This window comes from Phalacrocorax carbo, chromosome 1 (assembly GCF_963921805.1).
Source record: "Phalacrocorax carbo chromosome 1, bPhaCar2.1, whole genome shotgun sequence".
Taxonomy (NCBI): domain Eukaryota; kingdom Metazoa; phylum Chordata; class Aves; order Suliformes; family Phalacrocoracidae; genus Phalacrocorax; species Phalacrocorax carbo.
This window is the reverse complement of record NC_087513.1, coordinates 105,696,142-105,710,174: the sequence shown is the minus strand read 5'-3', so window position 1 is coordinate 105,710,174 and position 14,033 is coordinate 105,696,142. Positions and strand designations below refer to the sequence as shown.

Genomic DNA, 14,033 nt, shown 5'->3' with positions numbered 1-14,033 from the left:
GGGTTCAAACTCAAACGGTTCTCCTAAGCACCGTGTTATATTATAGTTAGAACAAGACCAGAAAGAGTTTTACAGTCATCCGCGATTGTCTTCCCAGAACAGGGCAGTACTGCCTTGTACCAGACTGCAAGAAATCTTTAGCTGTTGCCTTTATTATAGGTTATTCCTGACATCAGGATAAGACGACGTGTGTAGTCGGAGACTAGAAAAGCACTGTAGAGTTGTATAGAGGTCAGTGAGAAGAAATCTGGATTATTCCACTATTCCTAAAGTATACCGATTCCCCTTCCGAATGTCTTGGTCTGTGATGATAAGCAGATAAACAGAAAAGCTGTAGGATTCACAGTTGGTTCCTGTTGTCAGAAAAAACATTCTGACTAATATCATCCACCTATGGCTGGGCTCCCTCTGGATCAATGCAAGGTTAAGGCCACTGCCTCTTTTGATCTCTGCGGATTAGCACAGAACTTGTGGTCTCATTAGTCAGGTGATGCCAGGCATATAGCGTTCTTCAGCAACAGTAGATTATGAACTCTGCATCCTTTCAAAAAGTATCACACTAAAATTGATGGATTTTGCTTTACAGTATTCTGCATACCTTGACATAGATTAAGATGGGTTTCACCTGGTTTCATCTTTTAAAGTGCTGCTTATTCCTGCAAACTGCATAAAGTGAAATCATTTCATTGCCACGAAATCAAGGGGAATAGGTACAAAGAATTATTGTATTTGTACTTAAAGCTATTTATCGAGTGAACCAAATACATACTTATGACGATTTATCCTAAAATAACCAAAGAAAAGCTGCTAAGATTTTTTCCATCAGTGAAAAATCAGGGACCTGCTTTGAGCCTACAGGCAAATTGGGCATTTTTCCCATACAAATGTATATCTGTGACCTCAGGTAACAAACAAGAAATTTACTGTAATGACAGTAGAAATCTAGTCTGGCAGATTTAGGACAACCATTTCTGAAAACCAGGTTGCAGTAGTTAAATTAACAATATTTAAAATAACTTTTTTACAGAAATACAGTTGAGAACTACATTGTCAATGTGAATGGACAGTTGTGTAGTTGCACATTAGCTCTCTCACACATGACATTAAGGAATGATATTGAGAGAGAGGAGTTACGGCCTCCAGAGAAAGTCAATTCAGGCCACCTACTTCAAAATCCTCCTACCAAAGATTCTGGGAGAATTATTACTCATTGCAAAAAGTTCACAGTCAGGACGGTTGCTAATATTATGGACATAATGTGAGAAATTAGAAAAAAAAATCACACATTGGCAATTCACATGCAAACACAAGCAAAAATATTTCAATTATATAAGCTACTGATAGAAACACAAGACCCCCCTCCAGTCAAGTAAGGCTGAATGTAGGTGATGTTTAAGTATGGCAGGGCATGAAAATGTCTGTCCTTCTCTTCACCATTTATGCTTAGTACATTTTAGTATTTGTTACCAGAACTTTTAAGATGAAAAAAACCCCACTATCTCAACACATGTCCCAGAGGTAAACTTTGTACTTTGTACCTTACACATACATTTAAAGATTGCATTTTTTTTACTTCTCAGTTAAAATGTTATGGATGGAGTTCTGTTCACCTGATTAAGAGGTGGGGATTTTTTAACTTATTCACTCGTGATAATGCTTCAAGGTAGGGAAATACCACTTATTCTACACATTGTTCCGGAGCTATGAAATTAAAATCCTGGTTTGGGTACCGTGTCAAAGACAACCCAAATGATGTAAGAATCTTCATTCCACCATGACAGACCATGACTGTAAAATTTTGGAAAATTTACTTTTTCCCCCCCCTCAAAAAAGAAGAGGAACTCTTCTGGTTTTGCTTGCCATCTAGTCTTTATCATTATTTAAATATAGATTTTTCTTATGACTGGTTTCTGTAATAAGATTTACTAATGCCCATAGGCAATAAGTTGTGGGTTTCTCCAAAATACATTTCAGCGAACAAAGATAAAATTAACTTGCAGTGTCAAATCTCCATACAAGATGAATCATATTTGGACCCTCTAATTCCTTCTGCCATACTTTCCATTCTCTCATTCCTCTCCTCTTTCACCCAGAAGTGTGCCTATCTTTTCATAATGGAGTGTAGCTAGCTCAAAAGTGTGCCTTGCTTTCAGCCATATACAGCACACCCAATCAAGAAGTAGTTATTGGGAACATTTTTTCAGTGCTTCATTTCAATGCTGTAGGAAAACTTGATTACAGTACCATGATATAAGAAATAGAGATAAATTTTTACTTTCTTTAGATCTTATGTATGCAATGTTTTCAATAACAGCATTTTTTCCTTAATTTTAAGAACATCCAGAAGTGCTATTGGCCAAAAATACCTAGCTGCATCAGGGCCTTATCTGGGGACTGAAGCTGGCTTTGATTTATTTGAATATTTCAGTTAGAATTGTCTGCAGTCCTGTCTGCCTCTAAACAACTTGTTTAATTTTCCTGTTTAATTTTTAACACAGAAAGGATTTTTTTTTTTTTTACTATTGTCAGCCATGAAAATTCAAACATGGGTTCAAAGAGTCAAGTCATATCCTTAAATGCATTTATCACTAATAAAATTCTTGACACAGCTGGGGTGGATTTGAGGCACAAACTTGCAGAAAAAATTTGTCTGAGTCACAACTACCACTAGTGATAAATGAGAATGAAAGAAAGTATTTGACTTTCAGATATTAAGTTGGGTGTGGCAGGACTTGCAGTCAGAAAAACTTTAGTAGACTTGGAAAGTTTTAGAAGGAATCAAAATGAGTTCACAACCCTCTAGTCCAGCTGTTCTTAGTAAAATCCTACTCTAAAGTCTTTGTGTTCTTGGAACAAGGGCAAGTTACAAACACTACTGCCGTTTGTTTAGATGCCCGTATTTGCCACGGGCAGCACCGTATGCAGTGGATCTCCTCCTGTACTTAGGTGATCTGTTCTTAGATGTATTTTTCTTTGGAAGATCACTTCACCTTTCATGTTTAGTTTTTTAGTGCTTTCTAACACTAAATTATTTGGGTGTGGAAGTCTTAATAAAGACTGTAATGAAGTTCCTTAGGTCTTGTTTTTCTAGAATGTACTGCAGGACATTAGAAAGGGTGGTTACAGCAACTTAGTACATGTATGCTGACAGCCGGTGTCTTACATTAGCGAAGTTTTTTCCATTACCTTTCTACATTTCCCTTTTTGAAATAAAAGATCTAGAAGAATAAAAAATAAAATAAACTGAGTATTTAATTGACTATTGTGTCTGAGGTCAAATAAGCACAGAAAATACTAATTGTATCAACGTGTGATATATTCGATCACATATTCAAATATGGTTCTTTTTGATTAAATACTTACCACTCTAGCAAACTTTTTAGTGTTAAAAGTCGCCATTGTGGACAACTGAATCCTAGTTTACCAGATGAGTCAAATTCTTCCTTGTGGTATTTTCAGGAGTGGAACAGACTCATTTTTATGGGGAGTAACAAAAGATACACACTTAAGTGCACTCTTCATGCCCCCATGCAACTGTTTATCCTCCCAAGCAGGGGCTCCAAGAGGGAAATCCAGAGCAGGCAACAGAATTTATGCAGAATTATTTCACCTAAATAGAAGAAAGTGATATAGAAAAAGCCACATTCTAATTGCTACTTACAGTGTTTCTCTCTTCAGCCTGAAAATTTCTCTGGAGAGATGGGGATGACGCAGCACTTCCTCAACTAGGGAACTTAACCCCATAGCAATAAAGAAACAAGATTAAAGGGCTTTTGAACTCAGTGTCACTCCGTAGTTGGAGGGAAGTCCTGCGCTCTGAGCAAGGTGAGGATCCAGGCAGCACCAACTACAATACAAACCATGGCAGCTATTTTACTTCAAAAGACTGAGGTGGAAAAAGGAGGAATGATATATTGTACATGAATTGCTTCACTCGGAAGTAAGGTACCTCAATTTCCACTATACTCTTGCCAGAAATGCAGGTCTCATGGTTCTTGTCTTCCCAGTAGAGATACCTCCTCAGCCCTAACTTAAACTATTCTATGTTATGGTTCAAGGAAGCTTTAAGGAAGATGGGCAAGTGGCATCTTCCATCCCTATTGTGCCAGGCTGCAAGGACAAAGGGATGACACTTGGGGCCAAAACAGCATGTAAGAAGAGTCAGTGGCCCAGGAACTCAGCACTTGGATGAAGGTAAGATTTTCTGGGCTCTGAATGCTACTCCTTAGACCAATTTTGGACATTATAACCAAACTGTGTTTGTCTGAAGCCAGCTGTGTTATAGGGAAGTCAGACCAGAATTAGCAATATCTCCCCTAGGTTGGGGACAACCAGTAGTCTACCAAATCACACTGCTGTTTCCTGCCAACTCATTTTCTCTCTCCTGCCACACTCATTTTGTTAATGTAAGGATCAACTTACACAGACTCTACGGAGCAAGAGATGAGCTGAGTAGGGAAAGAGGAAAAATGCACTCAATGCATCCACAACTGACAGAGGAGAAAGGTAAAGGACACCTGGGGAAATAAATTTACCATATGAAAATGTGAGAAATTCTCATGACTTGGCAGACCTGGAGCACAGACCTGGAAATGGCTAAGGAAAGACAGATGATGCAGGACTGAAAACAGAAGTGTTTCCAGTTACAGTTATGGAAGTTATGCAGAGATGACCAGGGAAGGCATGAGGATGGTACACACTTGGACCTTAAGATGGACAAGGACAGGTTAATGAGTGCAGAAGTTTGGAGAACAGAGAGACTTAATTGAGGCAAAGGACTGATGTGTTTGGCAGACCATAAATTGATGGTGGTGAGAGAGAACTGATGATTAGAAGATGGACAGGAAACGAAAGATTTATGGACTGAGCAATTTAGACAGAATATTACAGGTGAAACACAGGATATCTGTTAAGCCTCTTGTAGATTGGAGGAAATATTTCATTATGCCCCCCTGTGTGCTGGGTAAGGATTACTTGAGTCTTCTGAAACCTTATGGTGCTGCTGCATTTTTAATTTACATGCTCAAGGTGTGTATAATTGCCTTATGACTCTTTCAAGGGTTATAGGGTTATTAATTTTCTCTGTCCTTTCTACAGCTTTTTTTTTTTTTTAAGGCTACCATGTTATAACTGCAGAGGAGGACACACAATATTTCTCTTCATATTTCTGTTGTGTGATGTATCACTTTGATGAGCCTAGAAATTTGAAATTATCTAAGCTTTTCTTGAAGAAGCCATTTTTTCCTACAATACAGGCAAATATGTGCACAAACACACCCAAATTGGTTGAATTATAGTATTATGGAACACAGAAAAAGATGGAAAAACCATTAGACCACAAGCTCCTCCTGAACCTATAACCAAGTGCTGAACCTGTAATTCCATAGGGCTCGACTAATACATGTAAAAATAAAGTGTTCACAAATAATGTTAGCAAGAAAAATTACTCTTGTTCTGCAGTTATTCTAGTATTTTCCTTGATCTTGATTGCTATCAAAGACGTAGCTAGGAAAGTAACAAGGACATCCAGAAACATGGTTGTACAAGGACATGTACTATGTATGTTAAAAAATAGGAGAATTTTCATTTTAAGCCACAGACAAGGCTACCTAGAAAAGATATACCGGTGGGAAAAGTAAAGCTTAAGCCCACTTTGTTTACTACTTCATCTCGTTCTTTCACAAACACAGGTTTGTAGCTGCTGTTGGATTAACACATTACACATATAACTTGTCACCTGCTACCTGGGAGTCCAGGTCTGGCTCTAAGCAAAGCAACATGACATCACTAGATGTTTCTCAGGACATAGAACACACTTAAAAGGAGAAGTGCAAAATTTGGGCAAACAAAAACACCCCCACAGTTTCCCAGTCACTTTCATGTTTTGACCTAAGAACTCCTTTGCTTGACAGCTGATTCTACCCCAGAAGGATCACAGCACATGGAATTCCTCTCACGTAAAAGGTAAAGAAAATATAAATCCCTCCCTTCTTCCATGCCCCCTTTAAAAAAAAAAAAAACAAAAACCAAAAAAACCCCCCACAAAACCCAGACTTACCTGTTGAACTATACAAGTTTGCTAAATTTACACCTAGCCATATGCCACAACAAACAAGCCAGGGAAACCCAGACAAAACAAGAAAGACTTCTCTAAGTTGTATTTAATATACTTTACACATGAGGAAAGTATATTGCATTTGCTCATGCGTATACATTGAAATTTTCTATGGTTTCTGCAAAAAAAGTTTGAGTCCTCTGTGGCTAACACACTTGCCTCTAATGCTTAGGCTGAAGTTCAGATGTGCACATAGGCCTTGAAAAGTTACTTGAAGGAAATATTTTGTATGTATCATGTCCATGTGGATTGTGTTGCTTATTGTGGCCCAAATCCAGTTACAGCAAAAGACAATATGGAAAGTCCACAAAGTAAATAAATAAATAAATAATTAAATAAAGATAAAACCCAGGAATAGATGAAATCTCATGAACAAAGGAAAGCAACAGAACACTAATATCCTTCCCTCTTGTTAAGAATTTAGTTCTCTTTAAAAGCCTACTGGGAGATTACATCTAATAAACCTTTTATTTATGCCTTGGTGAAGACACCTGAAAATAGCTTCATTCAAAATTGGTCGAGTTGTCCTCATTTCTCCAATACTCAACTGGTCGATAGTCAATATTGAGGATTCAATATTACCAAGGAAAGCAATAGGTAAGGATTGCAATTTCCTCTGACTGACTAAAAAGTCAGTCAACACCAACTAAGCTGTTTCACATCGCCACAATGGCATCCTTTGTTTTTATGAGAATTCTTATGGAAATCAGTGCAGCTTCTGGGCAAGCGTCAGTCATGGTACCAAAAAATGCTTGCAGGAATCTGTTATTGTAGGGGCTTGGGACACAATCGCTATACAATTTGAGGAAGTTTGGCGGTGTTTGCTGAAAGACTGAAAAAGTAATGAACTACTCTGAGAAGCACTAGAATCATTTTAGTAGCTGTCTGCCTGTCTTCCCTGTCCCTGATCACCAAAAGCTAGGTCTCTTTCCCCATTCTTAGAGCCTGTTTACACCCGTGTAATGCCCCTGGAATTTGCAGCAGTGTGGGATGTAAGCAGAAAATATACATGCAGCCAAATAAAAAAATGAATGAAGAGAAGCAGCACATAGGGAAAAAAAAAAGTCAGACACTATGTTTGAAGATTAGCCTTATTACTCCATAATGTAACAGGATATTTTAAGCTGTTTTGTGTACAAACTGCATCCAACAAAGGCTTTTCTCATTAATGAAGAGTATGAACTCCAGTTGAATAAGAAGCCTTCTCAAATGCCAGATCTTGCCTATCAGTTGAACCTCAACACGCATCTATGGCACAACGGTCTAGGATTAGAGAACTGTCCCTCCTGTCCACACATCTGTGAAAGACAGGTATGTCACTAACCATGTTTTTCTCTCCCCCAAAAATGCCTCTAAAGTTCTTCAGTGTACTCAAAATAATTAGTAACTCTAAAGATTTCGTTTCCGTAACTAAAATATGAAATACGAGCAAATTAAAATGCAAAACATCTTAACCCATTTAAATCCATTTTTGAGTCACTGGTCATTAATTAACCTTAACGTGTCCCAGTGAACACGAAGGGAAAAAACAACCTACAACACTTTACAAAAAATACGGATACTGATAGCGTTGAAGGTAAACTTGTTAGCATCCTAATTTTCACGGATGTCACCTTTTCGCATTTCTCCCTTCGCATTCCACTTTTCTTTTTTTAAATAGCTTCACACTCAGGTGCGGCAACACTTCTGCAGCCCACCCTGCACAGAAAGAGCCCCTTGCCGTTAACCCTCCGGCGTGGCATCAGCCAGGGGGCCGAGCGGAGCCTCCCGCCCCGCCACGCAGCCGCGCCGCCCTCAGCGCCGCCCGCGACCCCGGGGCGGGGGGCGCCGGGTCCCCCCACAGCCGCCGGCGGTGGCGGCGGGCCGTGCCTTGCGTGGGGCTGCGGAACCCCCCCGGTGGCCGGCCCGGCCCACGGCAACGCACCCTCCCGCGCATCCTCCGCGGGGGCGCTGCCCCGCGGGGCGGGGGCGGCGCGGGTTTGCGGCACTGCAGCAGCAGGAGCAGCTGCTGCAGCGGGGCCGGAGACCTCCCTCCTCCTCCTCCTCCTCCCTCCCCACCCCCCCCCCGGCAGCGCCGGGGGGCTCCATTGTGCGGGGAGGCGCCGCACACCCGCCGGCTGCGCCCCACCCCACCCCACCGCCCCCCCCACCCCGGGCGGCGCAGCCGGGTGCTGGCGGGTGCGCTACCACAGCCCTCCTCCCGTGCTGCCGCTTTCCATTTCTGAAGCTATTTACGCACCTATACGTATACACACATACATACACGGATATCTATCTATCCCCCCCGCTCCCGCTGAACTCCGGCCCCGGCCCGCCCGGGATCGGGGGCCGGCGGGGTAGAGGAGGGCGCTCCATCCCCCGGCAGAGCCGCTCCCGGCGGCGGCACCCTTCCCGCGGGAAGGGAAAAGGTTATCGCAAGCGCGGCGAAAACAAAGCCGGAGCTTCTCTCCCCAGCCGGGGCCGGCGGGCTGCCGGGACCGCCCCGCCAGAAGTTGCGGCGGGGATCCCCCCCCCCCCCCCGCCCCACCTCGCTGTGCCTGCGCACCCCGCCGTTCCCCCGGGGCCGGCGGGCACAAGCGCTAAAACTTCTTTGTTAAGAAGGACCGAGGAGCCAAAGGGCGGCAATAAAGCGGGGGGGCGCCGTCCCGGGGAAACCGCCGGCAACTTCACAGACAATAAGCACGCCTCCGCTACCTGCGGGGAAACTTGTTGGACCGCCCCCCCCCCCCTTCCCCCACCCCCCCGGAACCCCGCGGGCATCCCCCTCTCCTTCCCGCCGTGACCCCTCCCGGCCCCGCCGGGGAACTGTTGCGGCGCTGGGAGCCGGTGCCCGGGGCCGGCGGAGCGGGGAGCGGCCCCGCACCGGCCGCTACTTCGCGGCTAGTTGGGGGACTCACCCTCCGAGATCAGACGGCTCTCAGCAAACTAGCGGTTCCGTCATGCAGGCAGTCCTTTGCAACTTTCCTTGCGCAGAGCGAGAACGCGTCGAGGTGTCTGTATGCAGAGAGAGAGGGAGCGCGCCGAAGGCGACAAGCTGTTCAGGAGAGTTTTGAATGAAAGGGGGATGAGACCGGATTTCTTCCCCGGTATCAGGACCCTGGGAGGGGGGTGGGGGGTGGGAAAAAAAAAAAAAATCAAATCCTTCTTCAGAAGAGAATTCTCTCAGACCCGTTATCTGCGTTACTCCTAGGGCGCAGAGCGGGAGGCATTGCATACAAATAGATCCCAGTAGCGGCGGCTATTGGTGGCTGCGCGGGGCCGCCGGGTCCTACTGCTCCGGCGCCGGGGAGCTGGCGAGCCGCGCGGCGGCTCCGGAGAGGGCACGGGCTGGGGGCGGGGGGGGCGCGGGGGCCGGGTCCCCTTAATTGATTCGTTACCTCGGGTATTGTAATACGTGTTGCAGTGTTTAAGCGGGAGAAAGCCACGTTACAAACGGATGTCATGCAAGCTCCCCTTCCATAGCTGCTCCTGCAGGGCTATTGTGCAGTCTGGTATGGGGAACGGGTCTGGTTTTTAAAAAACAGGGCTTCATTTGTCTACAGCTTGCTTCCACCCCCCCACCGCCCAAATTATCCATCACGTTCCCTAATAACTGTGTAGTTACTTCAGTAATCAATCAGTCACTAAATTCCACTTACCTATGCTTTTTCTTTCTCAAGTTATTCCTTTCCGAGGGCACATCTGCTCCTTTCTGCAAACATTCTTAAAAATTAAGCAACTTATTCCCAATCAAAAGAGAAAAAGTAAATCATCAGGGCGAGTTTTCTCCATTATGGAATGCAAAGACAGCCGGTTTGCGATATTTCAGTTATAGTCCTCATTGGATGTAGGAAATGATCGGACTGAAAGAAAATATCCCATTTGAAAATTCAGGCAGTGAAAAGAACAAAAAACGTGCAGCATTTGTGTATTGGCTGCTAAATGTAGAGTATATGTGAGGTAATGACGACGTAGGTCAACATAACTGAGAACAATGTAAGCACTTACATATATACACAAGGGTATCACACGTAGCTAAACTGCCATTACTGTCTTGTAGATAATATACATTACATACTAAGCATACGTCTAGATAACAAACATTAATAGGCTTAAAATCGTAAGTATTTAATGAAGTCTTTTAAACAGTGTGTGAAGATTACCTGAAAATAACGTCTGCAATATATTGCAATGCATGACGTAGTTAAAGGTCTAAACACGCCCACTTGCCCTACACGGGAGGGTGGAAATCTGTGACAAGGGGACATTGTTCAAGAGGTCCTGTGCGTAGGGTATTGCTGATAAGGCAAGGTCCTTACACTCTAGTTGAGAGATATCAACGTAAATATAGGCAATATTAGAAATTCATTTTTACAAATATTATTGAAAAGTCACACGTACAGCACAAGGTTACTCGCCACCACCCCATTATTTCACCAGGTATATAGGTAGAAAGAGACAAAGTAAGTTTAAAACAAAACATGGAGGAAAACAGAGTGCTTAAACAACTCTTGCACTCTGAGAATCAAGTAGCAGATGGATCATTCTCTGAAGGAAATACTCTGCGCGCCTTGGAGGAAAGCAACCGACAGGGCAGGAGAGAATCAGGTTGTTACGATTTTTGATTGATTGTTGAGTTGAAATCGTGATTTAATGCACAATTTTTGTGCATCAATATCTTCTGACAAGAGAAATACTACAGTATGAGTTCACCATCAGGTCTTGAAGTTCTGCATTTCAGGCCTGCCTTATGACTTGCATCTTCAAGGCCTTGCATCTTGGAAGAAGGTTCTAACTCTGTTCTTTGAATTCTGTTGCTGCATTGGTTTGGGTATTTTATCCCTTAGATAACAAGTATATCCCAAACCAGTAGCATTTCTGTTGTCAGAGGAGATATACTAGGACAATAAATAACAGTCTTCTGCGAATACACTCTTCAGTTATCACTGTAGTTACACAGGCACATTTTTTTTCTTTTTAAATAGAAGACAGTTAAGTTTCGGCTATGTTACTTCCAAAACAGGTGACTATTGCGCTACTAAATACAAGTCGTAAAGGAAGATACTGTAGTTGTTTGCAGTTTAGACCAAGTTTTGTTTTACTGTTTCATTCTTGTTTCCCTTTAGGTCTACTTAGGACAAGTTCTGCTTACCTGAGAGTTCAGGATATACCTCTCACCTCTTGTAGCTTATTACTTCCATGGGCCTTCCACTTGCAATCATAACCTTAAGGAGATTCCTGATTAACATCAGTTTAAAAGATAACAGGCTCAGGCCTATTGTATTTAACAAAATAATATAAAATCATTGGTATCACCTACAAATTTAATAAAAAGAGTAGATTAGTATAAGTGAAAATTAAGGAGGCAATAACCAACACCATTGCAATTAAGAAATTACCCCGTGTAGGAGAGAAATTGCCATGCCCATTGTAGAGCCTGCAGAGATTAATGAAATATGACTGTGAAACTGTTTTAATAGATAAATTGGGTGGGTGGTTAAACATCTGAGCAAAGATGATTGCTTTGTAGTGAAACAAAACAAAGAGGAATAAATCCCAAAGCTGCTCTATTACCACAATTAAAATGCAATTGCTTGATCAGTTATCAGTCTGGCTAATAGCTTGATGGAGGACAAGCAAATAAATAAAACATTACACTAACCAAAGCGCTCTGAAGTATAACAATATCTGTATTCATATATGTTACTTATTTGTATGCTTTTATGCCTAATACATATATAGTGCATTGCATAATGTAAGTAAGGCTGTATATAATGTGTTTAGCTATTTGTCTGTAGCATACAAGTAAATATCACTGATACGTAATCACAATAATGCGTGAAGTGGGTAAACAGCGAACAAATGCTGAGATTGCTGATGTAATACATTCCAATATTTTCTAGATGTCTAAGAATCATCTTGTTTTACATACTTACCAGTCAAATTTTGGAGTATTTTCCCCTTGCAATAGTTTCCAAGGTCAGTGTATGTTATGACACATGTTGGTTTCCAACTTGCCTTTGGAAAATGACGGCCACCAACTGGAGTTCATGTGGACACAGGAGATCTTAGGGTGGTAGTAGAGCAAACAGTCACTGTCATGTATCAGCACTACAATTTTATACCTAGAAATCAGTAAAGCATGCATTCTTGTATAGGAAGGTAAGTGGTAACATATATGTTTGTATGAAATAAAATCTAGTCAGAAAATGTAGGAAGGAAACAATGGGTGTGGAAAAAAGAAAATTAAGAAAGACTGAAATGAGACTTCAAAAAGGATCAGAAGAAAAACAATACAAAACTACATATATACAAAAACACTACATTGAACAGAAACACTCTATAAATAAAAGTAGACAATAAGAAAGAATAACAATCTTCCTTATAATAGAGATGTAAGACACAGGTAGGATTAAATAATGATTTCATGCAACTTAAGCTACCAGTTATCTTTGTTGTGGTGTATGAAGGGGTATAGTTGAAAAGGAACAGTCATTCTGCACACCTCTCCCTTATGCAGTCATGTACTTAGCCCTCCATGCAGTCATTTTATTCTAAAGCCCAAGATGGTTTCAGTCTGATTAACAGCTGTTGTCAACAGGTAGGAATAGTTGCAGACCACAACTCTGCTGGCTCTCAGCTGTGACCATTTTCTTTTTTTTTTTTTTTTCTTTTCAGATGCTGTTATTGGGCTTGCAGTTAATAAAGGGGATGAGGTACTGTCAGTAGGCTGGTAACATTGCTTTGCCCCTTCATACAGTACACTCATATTTGTGTTTAAGAATATCTGTGATGCAACTGAGAGAGAGGAAAGCATTTTGGCTGGGACTCAGTTGTGAGGAGGCTGAGGAAATGTAGTTAACCAGGGGGGGACAGTTAGCTCCATGAACATACATAGGAGCTCAAATCCCCTTCAGATGCCACTGCTTTGGTTACGGAGTTGTTTATATGGAAGACCTGAAACCAGGTCTGATACATCTGTCAGTGGGGCTTGTCTGTTTATGCTTTGAGATGGCGCGGGACCAAAGTCCACGATTTCAGGATCTGTGTTCTTCTTTTTGCTCCTGGATTAACAAATTGCAGCAGGGCCAAAGACGTGCAGACTTGAAGCACAGGAAAATGGGATTTCTACGTTGTGAGAGAATGATGGCTCTCTGTTCCTGCTTTTTGAATGCGAAGGACAGAGTCACAATTTTTGTGTTTTCTACTGTAGTTCTCTAGTATTATCTTTTTAAATGTATGGTGGAATTGGTGACCTTCACATTGGATGGTCATTCTATATAGTATATGTTTAGGGTTTTTTTTCAGAGCTTAATAATAACTAACTAACTAGATATAAAACCCAAAGACTAACCCATGTGCTGTAGTGGTGCATGCACATAAACTGAAGGTTAAAGTGAGCTTGAGGAAATTGTGAAAAATGGGAAACCATCACATATCCACTTAGTGAGGGCTGCAGGGAAAAGATAGCGTCAGGAAAAAGCTAAATAAGTTAGTGCTATCCAAAGGGTATAGGAGGTAAAAAGAACTTCAAAAGTGTTTACCAGAGTGAAGCAAAGTGCCAGCGAGAAACTTTTCCTATTAGCAAATGAAAAGGAAAGTGAAGATTGAAAAAAATTGATTCAGACACTGAAGTAATTAATTTTCTGCATTCTTTTTCCTTCCGTTAAAGAAAACTAAAAGGTCATTGTGAAAATATTGTTGATGGAGCTTCTACCAAAAGTTAAAAAGCATGCCTAAAAAAATTAAATCTATGGAAGATATCAGTTCTAGATTATATCACTTTGGTCTTAAGCAAGTCAACATATGAAGACAGAATATCTTTAACTAGACCAACTGACACAGCTGGGAAGTGGGAAGCTGACACTGATGACCGTATGAGTTCTTTGAGTCAGTTTATCTGACTTACATTCATAGACCATAACAGCTACACCAACAC

At 41.8% G+C, this 14,033-nt stretch overlaps 1 protein-coding gene across 4 annotated transcripts in view; it reads right to left on the bottom strand.

The window, feature by feature from the left end:
• Window positions 1-9,308, bottom strand: part of ROBO1 (roundabout guidance receptor 1) — a 742,850-nt gene extending 733,542 nt beyond the window's left edge. For 2 of the 4 annotated variants that reach the window (XM_064469719.1, XM_064469728.1), the window contains exon 1: window positions 9,013-9,307. The gene's annotated coding sequence lies outside the window, so the exon portion shown is untranslated. Of the gene's footprint in view, window positions 1-9,012 lie in introns of all 4 variants that reach the window. The other 2 variants (XM_064469750.1, XM_064469736.1) reach the window with 2 other exon arrangements.
• Between the last annotated feature and the right edge of the window lie 4,725 nt (window positions 9,309-14,033).